The sequence below is a fragment of the Megascapheus bottae genome, chromosome 6 (assembly GCF_031878675.1).
Source record: "Megascapheus bottae isolate mThoBot1 chromosome 6, mThoBot2.hap1, whole genome shotgun sequence".
Lineage (NCBI taxonomy): Eukaryota > Metazoa > Chordata > Mammalia > Rodentia > Geomyidae > Megascapheus > Megascapheus bottae.
In genome coordinates this window covers 6,501,113-6,517,049 of record NC_143514.1, presented here as the reverse complement: position 1 = coordinate 6,517,049, position 15,937 = coordinate 6,501,113, and the positions used below count along the sequence as shown (strand labels likewise).

Genomic DNA, 15,937 nt, shown 5'->3' with positions numbered 1-15,937 from the left:
CTATGCGTTTACTTCTCCACCTTCTAGTACAAATGGCAACTGGAAGTCCAGTGTGGCAAGGAAGAAACAGGTTTGCATCAAATGTACCAATTTTTCATATTATCTTATTGGTACAGAAAAACATTGAGAGACTTGAGGGTGTAGCCAAGTAGAAGAGTTTGCCTAGAATGCATGGGTAAGGTCCTGGGTTCCATCCTCGCCAAAAGAAAGAAAGGAATGATGGAAGGTGGAAGGAAGGAAATAAAGAAGGGAGGAAGGAGGGGAAAGAGGAGGAAAGAAAATATTAAGAATTTCAACATTGATTGGTTTGAAAGATGGCTGAAAGCTCTTGTGGATTATGAATGCCAATATTAAACCTACTGGCATTTCAGGTACAAAAAGTAAAGAGCAAAACATCCAAATGGAGACATACTTTCTTGAAATATGGTATGAGAATAAAGGGCACTGAAATATCTCCATTCTCTAGAGATAAAAGCTGGGATGTAGAGTGGAAATCTGAATCATGAAATACCCATCTAAGGCCATAAATCAGATAATATCAAAAGCTCCCATGGTCTCATTTACATGTACATACCAGTGGCCTTCCAGGTATTTATGTAAATCTTCACTGAGCAGCATTAATTTAATACCAAGATGTGCTGGATCCAGTTTCACATTGTTCAGCCGTCAGGATTCTCTTGGGAACTCTGAGCTCTTTTTCTTTTTCTTCAGCTTTGGATTTGACAGTGTATTTGGCCTTTTTGTGTTTGTGTGTGACAATTGACATCTGACAATTTTCAGGGCAATGACAGATTTAGAACCCAATTTCAAACCCAAGCATCATGAATAAATCTTGCTTATCTTTATGAATCCTATTTTGATTCAACCACATCACCCAGATTCATTTAGCCAAATTCATTTCCTATGAGTAGAATTATATAGATTTCAACTAATTTCAAAGCACTGCACAGGTGCACAGTTAAAAATATAGTCTATTTTAAAGATAGAATTACAATTTTACAGATCTTAAAATAAGACAGGATATGAAGGAGCCAAAACTAAACTAAGAAATTGGGAAGCAAAGACTGGAAGCCAATGTGCATTGAATTCATGATAACTTTTATAGTCTTTCTGCAAATAAATAATACTTTCCATTATGTCAGTAGTTTTAGATAAATAGAACCTGGTCCTCGACTGAAAAGGGGGCTAGCTAGCTTCGAGGTAGGTTGTTATTTAAGAAAAACAAACATTTTTACTTGTGCATGTTAATTATACAGCAGTGGGTTTCATGGTAACATTTTCATAATGTACATAATATGCTTTAAGCCAACTTATGCACCCCCATTGTCCTTTCTGTTCTTTTCTCCCCTTACCCTTTCCTGTCCCAAATCATCTTTTCTTCTATTTTCCTTCTACTTTTTTTTAGACTAGATTCCACATATGCAACATGTGATACTTGTCTTTCTGAGTCTGGTATGATGAACTCCAGTTCCTTCCATTTTCTTTTCTGTCAGTGACAGAATTTCATTTGTATTTATGGCTAAAAAGAAAGCAGTGAATCTTTTACAACTTCCTTCATATACAGAAATCTTTTAGAAAATATTTGCTGCCTGCAGGCTTTTGTTTGCTTGATTATACTAATACAAACATACCTCAGTGTCTAATATTTGGTCACAGTAGAATTGATCATCAGTAATTTTTTTTCTGGGTAGAAATTCACATAGGAAGATACCAGATCAAACAGATCTGAAGTTTAGGTATATGTAATTGAACACTTTCTTCTGCTTTAGGCTCAAAAGTTGTGTAGATATTTGAATTATCCATTGTTTTAGTGTATGTAGGTTTTGTGTGTCAGGCTTTTCATGTCATGGAACTGATTTGCGCCAAACACATTAATAGAAATAAATCAATGGCTGAAATAACAATGGGAATAAATAAAACACTAGTCACTGTCTTCTCCTGTCAAATTTTTGATTTGATAGATCAACCACCTCTGACTCCCCATAAAAAAACAAACAGGGCGCAGAGCCCTAGCCCTCTCCTGGACCGGGCAGGGCCAGAGCCTCTCCAACAGTGCAGGTTCCCCCCGTGCCATGTCTACCACCATCAAGCGAGAGATCCAGGAGCTGGCTGCTCAGTCTCAGTGGCAGCAGTTATACTTGGAAATTCGAAATGAGTCTCATGACTATCCTCATAGAGTGGCCAAATTTCCAGAAAACAGAGATGGCAACAGATACAGAGATGTGAGCCCATATGATCACAGTCATGTTAAACTGCAAAAGGCTGAAAATGATTCTATTAATGCCAGCTTAATTGACATAGAAGAGGCATGAAGGAGTTACATCTTAGCACAGGGTTCACTTCCTAACACATGTTGTCACTTCTGGCTCATAGTTTTGGCAGCAGAAGACCAAAGCAGTTGTCATGCTAAACCGAACTGTGGAGAAAGAATCTGTTAAATGTGCACCATACTGGCCGACAGATGACCGAGAGATGCTGGATTTAGTGTGAAGCTCTTGTCTGAAGATGTGAAATCATACTATACAGTCCATCTACTACAATTAGAAAATATCAGTAGTGATGAACCAGAAAAAAAGCTCACTTTCATTATACTACCTGGCCAGATTTTGGAGTACCTGAATCGCCAGCTTCATTTCTCAAGTTCTTGTTTAAAAGTGAGAGAATCTGGCTCCTTGAACCCTGACCACGGGCCTGCTATAATTCACTGTAGTGCAGGCATTTGGCGCTCTGGCACCTTCTCTCTGGTAGACACATGTCTTGTTCTGATAGAAAAAGGAGATGATATTAACATTAAACAAGTGTTGCTGAATATGAGAAAATACAGAATGGGACTTAGTCAGACCCCAGATCAACTCAGATTCTCTTACATGGCCATAATAGAAGGAGCAAAGAGTATAAAGGGAGATTCAAATATACAGACACAGTGGAAAGAACTTTCTAAAGAAGACTTAAGCCCTGCATTTGATCATTCACTGAATAAAATAATCATTGAAAAGTACAATGGGAACAGTCTAGGTCTAGAAGAAGAAAAACTGACAGGTGACCGGTGTACAGGTGTCGCTGCCTGCCACAACGACACGTCACTTCGGAGGCGGACTGGGAATGATCACAGACTGAAATCGCTGCAAGCAGAGGTCTTTTATTTCTCTATTCTTTCTTCTCTGCCTCTCTCTTTTCTCCTTCTCTCCTCTCCCTTCTCCGTCTTTTCTCCCTTCTTTCTCCTTCCCTGCAAACCCCACACTGTTTATATCCTTAAGCAGCCAATCACAGTAAAGGTCATCTGCAAAGCAGCAAACAAACCTGGAAGAAATCTAGCGATCCACTCTATCCACAAGCATGGAAGAAACAAATCAACAAATGCAAAGAAACTTCCTGGTCAGCAAGTATGACTCATTAGCGAGCTGCCAGGTGCCATCTTATAATCTTACTTCCTCAGGAGGTTGAAAGCCTCCTCCATCATCTCCAACATCTCCCCCTTTTTTACTTTAGAAAAAAAAAGAAAGAAAGGAAAAAAAGGAGAAGACCTAGGGTATGTGGGGCTACCATCATATCAAATCAACTGTGCCTGTCTTAAGTGTCTCCAAGCTCGTTAGTCTTCTTACCCATCATGGGATCACCAAGTACTCTTTACTTGGCTCCTGTCTTAGGTTGATAGGCTAACAACTGGGACTTACCCGTCTCTGACTACTAGCCGTCCATTTAAGCAAGCCAGACCTGAGGGAAGACACTTGTTTCCATGGCAGCAAACACCTGTCATATCAGCATTCGCTGTCTACGTTGACTTTGCATTATTTTACACAAGCAATATAGACATATTACAATTATAACACATAAAAACAAACCCAAGCCAATCAATCCCGCCCACCTTTGACCAAATCCCAAAACAGTCTCAAATAAACATGACCAATCACCCAAGGTTGGAATATCAACATGTGTCCAATTATTTGTGTACATAGAGAGGCTGTCAAGTTATCAACCTGAGCATTCCATGTTATGTCCAAGTTCAAAATCCGGAATAGGCAGCTACACAAGAGGTGCTTATCACCTGCTCCAGAATATTCAATTGTTCTTGCAATAAATCAACTCGTTGATTAAGCATAACAATTCTAGTCCTCAGTTGGATTTTGATAAAAGATGACTTAGCCACAAAATTAGCTCTTGAGGATCCTTGACATCCAGTCCAGGAGAGTGGCCAGGATTGTTCAGGTTCCCAGCAGCATGGTCCTTAGCGACGTTGATAGGGTCATGCATCACTGCCACATGGATTCATCTGGGGAACCGTACTCGTGCTAAGTAGAAGAGCCTTCATCTTGACCGACATGCTTCTGAGGAGCCTCCATCGTCTGACGTTATCAGTCTCTCCAGCACCCAAATGAGACTGTCAACATTCTGTGGAAAAACACAAACACTTCCTCGCCCCTACATGAGAACAAGGTCTGGTCCTTTCCAGTTTCCAGAAAAACTATCTTTCCACAATACTAAAGGTTTATGACTTCTAGAAGGATTAAAATGTTACAAGAAGCAAGGCTTTTCTTCCTTCTGGAGTAAGCTCCCTAGGAGATGAGGGATCAGGATCCCCTCGTAATATCTCAAATAAGGGTTTAAGTTGTAGCCAATTAATATCCCCTAAGAGATATTGAAAATCAATTAAAGTAATCAACTTATCTTTAGCAATTTGAATTTTTGTGGCTTAATACATGTATCCATAATTTGATATCCCAAATAAAGAATGGAAGAACCTGATTGTACCTTTTCCTCAGCTATATGAAGTCCATGACTCTTTAACATATCCAACATCAAGCCCAAAAGTTGTAAAAGTAAATTTCAATTGGGGTGTGCTAATAAAACATCATCCATATAATGTATTACCATTCTGCAGCTCTAAATTTTGAAACTTTGATGTGCAGAGCAAGACCTGAAGCCCACTCCAGAAGTCAAAGTGAGGCTTGCTTAACCTGTAGATTGATTGATTGCCTCACGGTTGTCTGTTTACAAAGCAAACTTTACATCCAGGGAACGAAGAGCGCCCACCAGCAGAAGACTTGCAGAACTCTTTCGTTTGATGTATTGTTAAGTGTTTTTTTTTAATGTGTGTATGAAATGTAGAAAGATGTAAAAGGAATAAACTAGGAGAGAATACTTTGTATTGTACTGCCATTCCTATTGTATTTTGTGCTCTTGGAAACATTAAATAGAAAAACAAACAAACAAAAATACCTAGATCAACCAAGAGGCTTAGACAGCATTTTGTGATTCTTGGATGTGTGTGTGTGTGTGTGTGTGTGTGTGTGTGTGTGTGTGTTGTTCCTGGGGGGCTCAAACTCAGGACCTGTTTCTGTTCAAGGGGTAGTACTCTATCACTTGACACACAGCTCTACTTGTGTCTTTTCGATCTTTAGTTGGAGATTAAAGTCTCACAGACTTTCCTGCCTGAGCTGGCTTCAAACCACAACCTTAGATCTCACGTGCTTGAGTAGTGAGTACAGGTATGAGCCACTGGGTGCCTGGCAAGACTCTTGGATTTTGATGACAATTATCCATCATGATAAGTACCCCAAGATCACTTTCTGATACAAATTATTTGGTGCCATCAAGTTTCCCCTAAGTCAAAAATAATTTACATAGTAAAAACCATTTATGTATCATTAACTTACACCTATACTATTTAATGTAATGAAGGGTATAATGGGAGCTATAAATTTGAAATGTATCTGCTATTTAAAAATAATCTCACTGCTGGGTGGTGGCTTACACCTGTAATCCTAGCTACTCAGGAGGCTGAGATCTGAGGATCATGGTTCAAAGCCAGCCTGGGCAATACAAAGCTGTGAGACTCCTATCTCCAGTTAATCACTAGAAAAAGGTAACTGGGGCTGTGGTTCAAGGGCAGGGCGGTAGCCTTGAGCAGAAGAGCTCAGGGTCAGTGCCCAGGCCAGAATTCAAGCCCTATGACCATAATAATAATAATAATAATCTCACTGAGTTGGGGTATAATTCAGTAATAAAATACTTTCATAGCATTTAAGGTACTAATATTGATACCCAGCTCTGAAATGAATTAGAGGAGAGGAGAGAGGGAGAAAGAGAGAGGGGGGGTGGGGTAGAGTGTGGAAGGGAAGAAGAGAGAAACTAAGACTATGACAGGTACTTGGAAACTGTTTTTGTCCCCACTTCAGATGAATTCTCAAATGGTGCCCAGGCTACCAAGCTGCCAGCAAGTGTGTCCAGCCAATTAAACATTGAATAATTGCAGTGATCAGAGAAAAAACTTGTTGCTGATGTTTAATACAGAGTTCATAACTCAGAATCAGCCATGTGGAATTGATAAGCAACTGCTGGGGTGTGGACATTTCATTCTCTCTCCGAGTTTACTGCTTTTCCAGTATCAAATGGAAACATCCCAGAACACCAAGATTGTTGGTTGTTTCCTTTTAGTTTTTCTTATCGAGGTTTTGGTCTCTCTATTCCTGATGGATTAAATCATTGGCCATCACTGATTGAATTCAATCTGTAGTGCACTCCTAAGAGGGGTGAGGAGGGTGGGTTGGGGGAGCTAGAAGTTCTAACCTTCTAATGGCCAGCTTGGGTTTTCTGACTGACCCTTCCTGAGCTGTCTGGGAGCTCCTCTTGCTGGAGTCAACTCATTAGCATACCAAGGACATTCTCCTCGATTAGGAGATTCTTAAAGTTTTAGGAGCAAAGTATCAGAACCTGAGACAGAACGTATTTCTTCTTTATTATACTGCAATCTCACTTGAACAGTACAAAATCTGCTGTCGCCTTGTGACTTTAGAAGTCTCAAGTCTAACTTTTCTCCTTCTTGTTAGACATGAGAGTTAATGGATGGCTTGTGCAATCATTTCATTGTAGTAACTTTGTCTGTCTGCTTTTCCAACCATTCAGAAATGTTTGTCAAAATTTCTAATTGAGGGCCAGGAATTTGGCCTAGTGGTAGAGTGCTTGCCTAGCATGCACGAAGACCCGAGTTGGATTCCTCCGTACCACATACATAGAAAAAAGCCAGAAGTGCTGAGGCTCAAGTGGTAGAGCTCTAGCCTTCAGAAAGTCCAAGGACAGTGCTCAGGCCCTAAGCTTAAGCCCAGAACTGACAAAAAAAATACTGAATGAACTATGCAACTTGGGGACAAAGCATGTGAGGGAGAATCTGGGGAAAAGTGAAGGAAAAGGTGCCATTTTCCAAAAAAGAAGTCTGCGCATAGCCAGGCGCAGTGGCTCATGCTGTAATCCTAGCTACTCAGGAGGCTGAGCTCTGAGGATCAAGGTTCAAAGCCAGCCTGGGCACAAAAGGACCTGAGATTCTTATCTCCAATTAACCTCTAGAAAACAGGAAGTGGGGCTTGGCTCAAGGGTAGGTCAGAACTCAAGGACAATGCCCAGGCACAGGGGTAGGTCAGTAGCCTTGAACTGAAGAGCTCAGAGACAGGGCCCAGGCCAAGTTCAAGCCCTGTGACCCCCCCTCCAAAAAAAATAAAGAAAAGAAGTTGTTCATTATCTGACTTATTTAATGGTAACCCCTCTGTATAACACCTTAATAATAAAAATACAATTATATTTAAAAAGTAATCCTTTCAGATGCAAGATAAGTGTTTTATATATATCATTAATATTTTTCTTTTTATTGTAAAGGTGATGTACAGAGGGGTTAGTTACATAAGTCAGGTAATGAGTACCTTTCTTTTTGAACAGTGCACCTTCTCCCTCATTTTCTCCCATTTTTCTCCTCCTGACTCCTCTTCCCCCACAAGTTATATGGTTCATTTCTAGTGAGTATCACTGCTGAATTAGTTCATCTTTTGTCACACCATTTCTGTGCTTCCCCGTCCTCTCTTCAAATCAGGTAAACTTTACATACTAAGTAAATGGTACAGGAATAAAAAACAGTAACAAAAATCCGGGGGGGGGGGACAGAAGAAAGAAAAGAACTACAAATTTTACAATATAGTACAGTAGTACAAACACATCTTGCTTCCATCTCTTGGAGTTCATGTCAAAAGGCATCATTTTATATGATCATATACACATAGCTATTGAGCCCTGTGATCTTCTAAGACTATCCTCCTTTGATTTCACTGTGTAAATGTTTAGAGTCCTGTTTAATCATGTACAAGTGTAATTTTTTTTTACTATCCATTGTGTTTACTTGTAGATTTGTAATATGCCTACAAATGAGAGAAAATATGTAGCCTATGTTTTTGGAGTCTGGTTTACTTGGCTTAATGTCTTTTTTGCAAAGTCTGTTTTCTTGTGATGGGGGCAATGTCATTCTTTCTGATGGAAGCATGAAATTCCTTTGTATGTATACATATGTATATATACATATCTATGTGTGTATGTATACTTGCATATATATTTATATTTATATATACACATGTATACATGCACACATGTGTGTATACATATATATATGTATGTATCCATATCACATTTTCTTGATTCATTTGTCTACTGAAGGGCATCTGGGTTGGTTCCATATCTTGGCTATGGTAAACAATGCTACAATGAACATGGTTGTGCTGGTGGCTTTAGTGTGGCCTGGTTTGTGGTCATTTGAATGACCCAGGAGTGGAACTGCTGGGTCATAGGGAAGCTTTATATTTAGTCTTTTGAGGAATCTCTATATGGCTTTCCAGAGTGGTTGAACAAGTTTACATTCCCACATCCCTGCCAGCATTAGTCATTGTTAGAGTTCTTGATAAAGACCAGTTTAACTCCAGGGAGGTAGAATTTCAGTGTTGTCTTGATTTGCATCTTTTATGGCCAGAGATGTTGAACATCTTTTTATGTGTCTATGGACCATTCTTTTTTTGTGGGAAGGCTTGAACTCTGGGCCTGGGAGCTGTCCCTGAGCTCTTCAGCTCAAGGCTAGCACTCTACTCCAAGAACCACAGAGCCACTTCCGGTTTTCTGGTGGTTTATTGGAGATAAAAGTCTCACAGACTTTTGTGCCAGGGCTGGCTTTGAACCTTTATCCCCAGATCTCAACCTTCTGAGTTGCTAGGATTACAAGCATGAGCCACTGGTGCCCAGCTTCTGCGGACCATTCTTATTTCTTCTACACAGAAGTCTCTCTTTAAGTCTTTTTTTTTTTTTCCAGTCCTGGGGCTTTAACTCAGGGCCTGAGCACAGACCTTGGGCTTTCCTCAAAGCTAGTGCTCTACCACTTGAGCCAGAGCACCACTTCTGGCTTTTCTATGTATATAGCACCGAGGAATAGAATCTGGGTATTCGTCACGCTAGGCAAGCACTCTAGCACTAAGTCAAGCTCCCGGTCTCTCTTTAAGTCTTTAGATCACTTATTAATTGATTTATTGTTTCTTTAAGGATTTATTTTGCGTGTTTAATTTTTTGAGTTTTAAGTATATTTTAGATATGATCCCTTGTCTGATCTCTTTTTCCTTACTGTAATTTTTTCAGGTTATCTGATCTTGTATTGAAGTCTTTGATCCATTTGGAATTGATCCTGGTCCAGAGTGATGTATAAAGATCCAGCTTCAGTCTTCTTCTGCATGTGTATTGCCAATTTTGCCAGCACCATTTGTTGAAGAGGCTATCTTTCTTCTATCCCGTGTTTTTGGATCCCTTATCAAATGTTAGGTGATTAGAAGTCTGTGGGTTATTTCTTGGTCTTCTATTTTAGTCCATTGGTTTTGTGCCTAGTTTTGTGCTAGTACCGAGCTGTTTTTGTTACAGCTTTGAGATAGAGTTTGAAGTTTGGTACTGATATTCCTCCAACACTATTATTTCTGCTAACTATTGTTTTTCCTCTTCGGGGTCTTCTATTGTTCCATATGAATTTTTGGATTGGTTCTCCTAAGTCATTGACTAATGTTGGGATTTTGATGGATATTGCATTCAGTTTGTGGACAGATTTGGGCAGTATTACCTCTTTCTTTCTTCCTTTCTTTTTTTTTTTTTTTGTGGGTCATGGGACTTGAACTAGGCCTGGGCTCTGTCCCTGAGCTCCTCAGCTCAAGGTTACCGCCCTACCCCAGGGCCTGGGAGTTGTCCCTGAGCTCTTCAGCTCAAAGCCACCTCCCTACCTTTGAGCCAAGCCCCACTTCCCATTTTCTAGAAGTTAATTGGAGATAAGAGTCTCAGGTCCTTTTGTACCCAAGGCTGGCTTTGAACCTTGATCCTCAGATTTCAGCTTCCCGAGTAGCTAGGATTACAGGAGTGAGCCACCACACCCGACAGTTTGCCATTTCCATGATGTTAATCCTTCCAATCCAAGAGCATGAAACTTTTTTCCATTTCTTTAAATCTGCTTTAATTTCCTTTTACAGGTTTTTAAAGGTGTCATCATAGAGGTCCTTTGGTAAAAGTTAATTCCTAGTTTATTGGGTTTTTTTGTTTGAGGGTATTACACAGAGTTACCTCCCTAATTTCAGTCTTGCTTTTCTCTTTGTTAGCATGACTTTTGTAGCCCAACCATATACCCCATTACTTTGCCAAAGTTTCAGATAAGCTCAAGTAACTTGAGGGAGAAATCTATGGGTTCCTTAAATACAGGGTCATGTCATCTGTAAAGAGGGAGAGTTTTATGTCTTCTTTTCCTATTTGGATACCCTTTGTGTTTGTATCTTGCCTTATTGCTCTTCCTAGGGATTCCAGTCCTATATTGAAGAGGAGCAGAGAGACTGGATATCTTGTCTGGTTGCTTTTATTAAAGGAAATGTTTTTAACTTTTCATCATTAAGTATAATGCTGGCTGTAAGTTTGTCATATACAGCCTTAATTATATTGAGTAATGTTCCAGAGCTTTTATCCTAACAGACTGTTGGATCTTCTCAAATGTTTCTTACTGCATCTATTGAGATGATCATGTGGTACTTGTCCTTGCTTATGTTGACATGTTGAATTATATTAATTGACTTGGGTATGTTGAACCAGCTTTGTATCCCTGGAATAAATCCTGTTTGATTATAGTATATGATTTTTTTGTTAGTTGTTGAATTCAGTTAGCCAGAATTTTATTCCGAAGTTTTGTATTGTTCACAAAGAGATGGGTCTATAGTTTTCTTTCTTTGATGAGTCTCTGTCTGGTTTGGGGATGAGAGTTATGCTGGCTTCATAGAATAAGGTTGGTAGTGATCTTGCCCTTTCAATTTTATTGAAGGGTTTGAGGAGTGTTGGTGGAAGTTTTCCTTTGAAAGCTTTATAGAATTTGGCTGTGAATCTACCTGGTCCTGGGCTTTTCTTGGATGGGAAATCTTTTATTGCCATTTCTATTTCATAACTTGTGGGTCTATATCAATATTCACTTGAATTTCTTCCATTTCTTCTAGTTCTTCAATTTGTTAGCATAAAGGCAATGTATACTTACAGTGTTCTGATTCTTGCTTGTTTTTGTTTAACAGTCCCATTTTTATCTCTAATTTTATTTATATGGGTGTGTTCTCTTCTTTTCTAGTTAGATTTGCGAAGGAGATGTCCATTTTGTGATTTTTTTCAGAGAACCAATTCTTGGTTTTGCTGATTCTTTCTATGTTTTTATTAGTCTCTATTTATTTATGGTTTAATTTTGATTTGATTATTTGATTTCTGCTATGGGGTTTGACTTGTTCCTCTTTTTCAAGGAGTTCAAGGAGCAACATTAAACAGTTGATTTTTGGATTTCTCCTGTTTGTTGTTGCAGGCACTCAGAGCTTCAAATGTTCCTTGAGTACTGCCTTTGCTGTGCCCCAGCTGGTATTTTTGTGTGTTCATTTTTATTGTTGTTGTTAAATTTCATAAATGTTTGAATTTCCATTTGGATCTATTCAATGGCCCACTGGTCATTCAGCAATATATTGTGCAGTCCCCATGAGTTAGAGAATTTTCTGTGATGGCTTTTGGTGTTGAACTCTAATTTTATTCCATTGTAGTCTGACAGAATGCAGGAAATAATTTCAATATTTCTGAATTTGTACAGATTTGCTTGTGGCCTAAAACAGCAGATGGATGGATCTTGCTTTTTGATCCAACTAGTCCATCTATGTCTATTAATTGGAGAGTTAAGTCTATTAATATTTAGAGTTAGGACTGAGGAGTGTTTGGTAGTTCAAGAACTACTATCTTCTTAGGGGCTATGCCTCATCATTTCTTACTATAGCTTTAGTTAGGAACTGTTTCTCTGCCAGTATTGTATCCTTGTTGGTTTTCTGTATGTAATATGTCTTTAAGTATCTTCTGTAGTGCTTGTTTGGTGACAATAAATTATTTCAACTTTTCCTTTTGAAAAGTTTTTATTTGTCCCTTGGTTATGAAAGACAGTTTTGCTGTGTGCACAATTTTCATCTCTGCTGGGTAGTTGCCTTTAAGACATGGCATATCTTATTCTAGGCTCTCCTTGCTATCATGTTCTTGGCTAAGAAAGCTGTAGTTATGCTGATTCGTTTTGCTTTATAAGTAATCTTTTCTCCTTGACAGCTTTAAGGATTCTTTCTTTAGTCTCTATTGATCCTTTGCAGATTTCAATGTATTGTTTGGATGTTAGTTGCTGATCTGGTCTGTTGGGGGGGCTCTAAAGGCTCCTTGTATCTGAATGGACCTATGGTTTTGGATGTTTGGGAAGTTCAGTGTATATTTCATACCCTTTCAGTTTCTCTTCTTCTTCTTCAATACATATCTGTCTTAAATTAGGTTTTCTGATTGATGTTTAAAGTTCCTGCAAACACCTTTTTTGTTTCTTGGATTTGTTCTGAACAATTGTGTTCTTTTTCTGTAAAATCTAGTCTGTCTTTGATTCTTCATTAAAACTTTGTTTTAGGTCTTGAATAGACTTCTGTACTTCCTTGATTTGATTATTTGTATCTTCTCTTATATCCTTTAGCTGGTGGCTATTTTTCATAGGTCTCCCTTCCATTCTGTTGAAATATATTTAGCTCTCTGTTTGTGGATTTCATTTGTCCATTTGGTAATCTTTGGTTAGTCTCATCACACACACACATAGCCACATGTATCTTTTCATTAAACATTCATTAGCAGTGTTTTTAGCACATTTTTTTTTGCCCATCCTGGGCTTGAACTCATGGCCTGAGAACTGTCCTTGGGCTTTCTAAAGGCTTATCACTTGAGCCACAGCACCACTTCCAGCTTTTTCTAAGTATGTGGTACCAAAGAATCGAATCTGGTTCGTCATGCATGCCAGGCAAGCACTCTACCACTAGGCAAAACTCCCAGCCCTATAACGCATTTTGAGATCTTCTAGCTTCTTTATTGTCTGTGCTGCTCTGGTTGTTTTGTGGGGGAGCTGAGGTTTCTTGACTTGCCATTTTTCTTATTTTTATGGTTTGTTCTGCCATTTGGAAACAAAAGCAAATTCCAAACCACATAGAGCATGATTTAGAGTAATAAAAACCAACCCAGAGTCCTACAATTGCATAGACATTAAATCAGAGGTTTTAAATCATAGACAGGTATGCCTCTATCTAAATACTCCACTTTTGTTAGAGGAGGCATACTGTAATTCAGTAAAGGAGATTATATATAGTTGTAGCCATGAGCAAATCTGTTGTTAGGGTCAGTGTAAATCAATCTGAACTGAAAAGATAAAAGGATGAGCCAAATACAGTCGAATACAGTCAAACTCACAGACAATTAGGGACCAAAGAAATAAAGAAAATAAAGGAGAGAAGCACCAGAAATAAAGTAAAAGAAATAGGGAAATAAAATGAAAGTAAAGGAAGGAGCAAATAATAAAAAAAGGAAAGGAACACAAGGAAAAAAAAGTAAGACCTACAAAATAAACATTGAAAATAAAAATAATAAAAAATAGGAAATTGAGCAATCAAAAATGCAGCCAGATTTAAGTATGCACATAACTAAGAAAGGGGCCTAACAATCACCATAGACAGTATATTTGGGTTGGGGAGGGCATGGAACCTAAGAAGAACAAAAAAGGAAGTTCTTCAATTTGTTTGGGCATCCTTGTGTCTCTTGATGTTTGGTCTCTCAGTGGCATCTCTGCTTTAGTTGTTGTGATCTGCATCTGTCCTTATAGCCAAGGTCTGGGTGCAGTGGGGTGGAGTTCCTTATTTTAGAGATAGGAGGAATCTCTGGTGTTTGTAAGATTGGGATCTGCTCTGTTTAAGTGTACAGTGTTGGAGTGTAGTTGTGTTTTAGATGCCTTCTTGATATGGGGGGAACAGGGTGTAGGTACCTAGAGTCCCATGCTCAGGCCTTTCTGAACCTTACTTACAATTCAAAGTACTCAGATGAATTCTATGCTCGGTTTGTTTGAGTGTTCAGAGTAAAGTTCTGCCTTGGAAACTTGGAGTCTCCTCAGTTCTCCTCCCCACCTCGATTAGGCAGCAAGCTTCATGTGCTAACTAACACAGGTAAGGAGGTGGCTGCTATCTGCTGCCTAGAATGTCTGCAGAGCATAGGTGAAATCGGTGGTCAGAGGCGGGCAGGGGCTAGCTCCTGAGGTCCTTCTCTTAGTCGAGTCTGAAATCACCTTAAGGTTTTATAACCTGCTCACTTCTTTTTTCCTCAGTGAAATTTTATAGACTTTTATAGACTTCTTCAATTTTGTAATTCCAATGTGCTTGCCTGACCCCAAGCTGAGCTGGAATATGTCTGGAATGCTGAGCTTGTCCTGACTGTCTGCTGAGGGACCTGCCTGCCTCCCCAGTGGGTGGGGGGGCCTGCTTTCAAGGCCTAGCTACCTCCCCCGGGTGGACCTGCTCCCCCTGGGCGGGGCTTCTTCCCCTGGGCGTGGTTTCTCCCCTGGGCGGGGTTTCTTCCTCTGGGCGGGGCTTCTTCCCCTGGGCAGGGTTTCTTCCTCTGGGCGGGGCTTCTTCCCCTGGGCGGGGTTTCTTCCTCTGGGCGGGGTTTCTTCCTCTGGGCGGGGTTTCTCCTCTGGGCGGGGTTTCTTCCTCTGGGCGGGGTTTCTTCCCCTGGGCGGGGTTTCTTCCCTGGGCGGGGTTTCTCCCCTGGGCGGGGTTTCTTCCTCTGGGCGGGGTTTCTCCCCTGGGTGGGGTTTCTTCCTCTGGGCGGGGCTTCTTCCCCTGGGCGTGATTTCTCCCCTGGGCGGGGTTTCTTCCTCTGGGCGGGGCTTCTTCCCCTGGGCAGGGTTTCTTCCTCTGGGCGGGGCTTCTTCCCCTGGGCGGGGTTTCTTCCTCTGGGCGGGGTTTCTTCCTCTGGGCGGGGTTTCTCCTCTGGGCGGGGTTTCTTCCTCTGGGCGGGGTTTCTTCCCCTGGGCGGGGTTTCTTCCCTGGGCGGGGTTTCTTCCTCTGGGCGGGGCTTCTTCCCCTGGGCGGGGTTTCTTCCCCTGGGCGGGGTTTCTCCCCTGGGCGGGGTTTCTTCCTCTGGGCGGGGTTTCTTCCCCTGGGCGGGGTTTCTTCCCCTGGGTGGGGTTTCTCCCCTGGGCGGGATTTCTTCCTCTGGGCGGGGTTTCTTCCCCTGGGTGGGGTTTCTCCCCTGGGCGGGGTTTCTCCCCTGGGCGGGGTTTCTTCCCCTGGGCGGGGTTTCTCCCTGGGCGGGGTTTCTTCCCTGGGCGGGGTTTCTCCCTGGGCGGGGTTTCTTCCCTGGGCGGGGTTTCTTCCCCTGGGTGGAGTTTCTTCCCTGGGCGGGGTTTCTCCCCTGGGCGGGGTTTCTTCCTCTGGGCGGGGTTTCTTCCCCTGGGCGGGGTTTCTCCCTGGGCGGGGTTTCTTCCCTGGGCGGGGTTTCTCCCTGGGCGGGGTTTCTTCCCTGGGCGGGGTTTCTCCCTGGGCGGGGTTTCTTCCCTGGGCGGGGTTTCTTCCTCTGGGTGGAGTTTCTTCCCCTGGGTGGAGTTTCTTCCCCTGGGCGGGGTTTCTTCCCCTGGGCGGGGTTTCTCCCTGGGCGGGGTTTCTTCCCTGGGCGGGGTTTCTCCCCTGGGTGGGGCTGCTCCCCATGGGTGGGGCTTCCTCCCCTGGGAAGGCCTTTTGTCTTCCTCCCCCCACTCTTTCCCCCC

General features: G+C 41.4%; 1 pseudogene; it reads left to right on the top strand.

Annotated features, from left to right (window-relative positions):
* The first annotated feature begins 2,072 nt into the window (after nt 1–2,072).
* LOC150061307 (tyrosine-protein phosphatase non-receptor type 2 pseudogene) lies at nt 2,073–14,428 on the top strand (annotated as a pseudogene).
* The last annotated feature ends 1,509 nt before the right edge of the window (nt 14,429–15,937 follow it).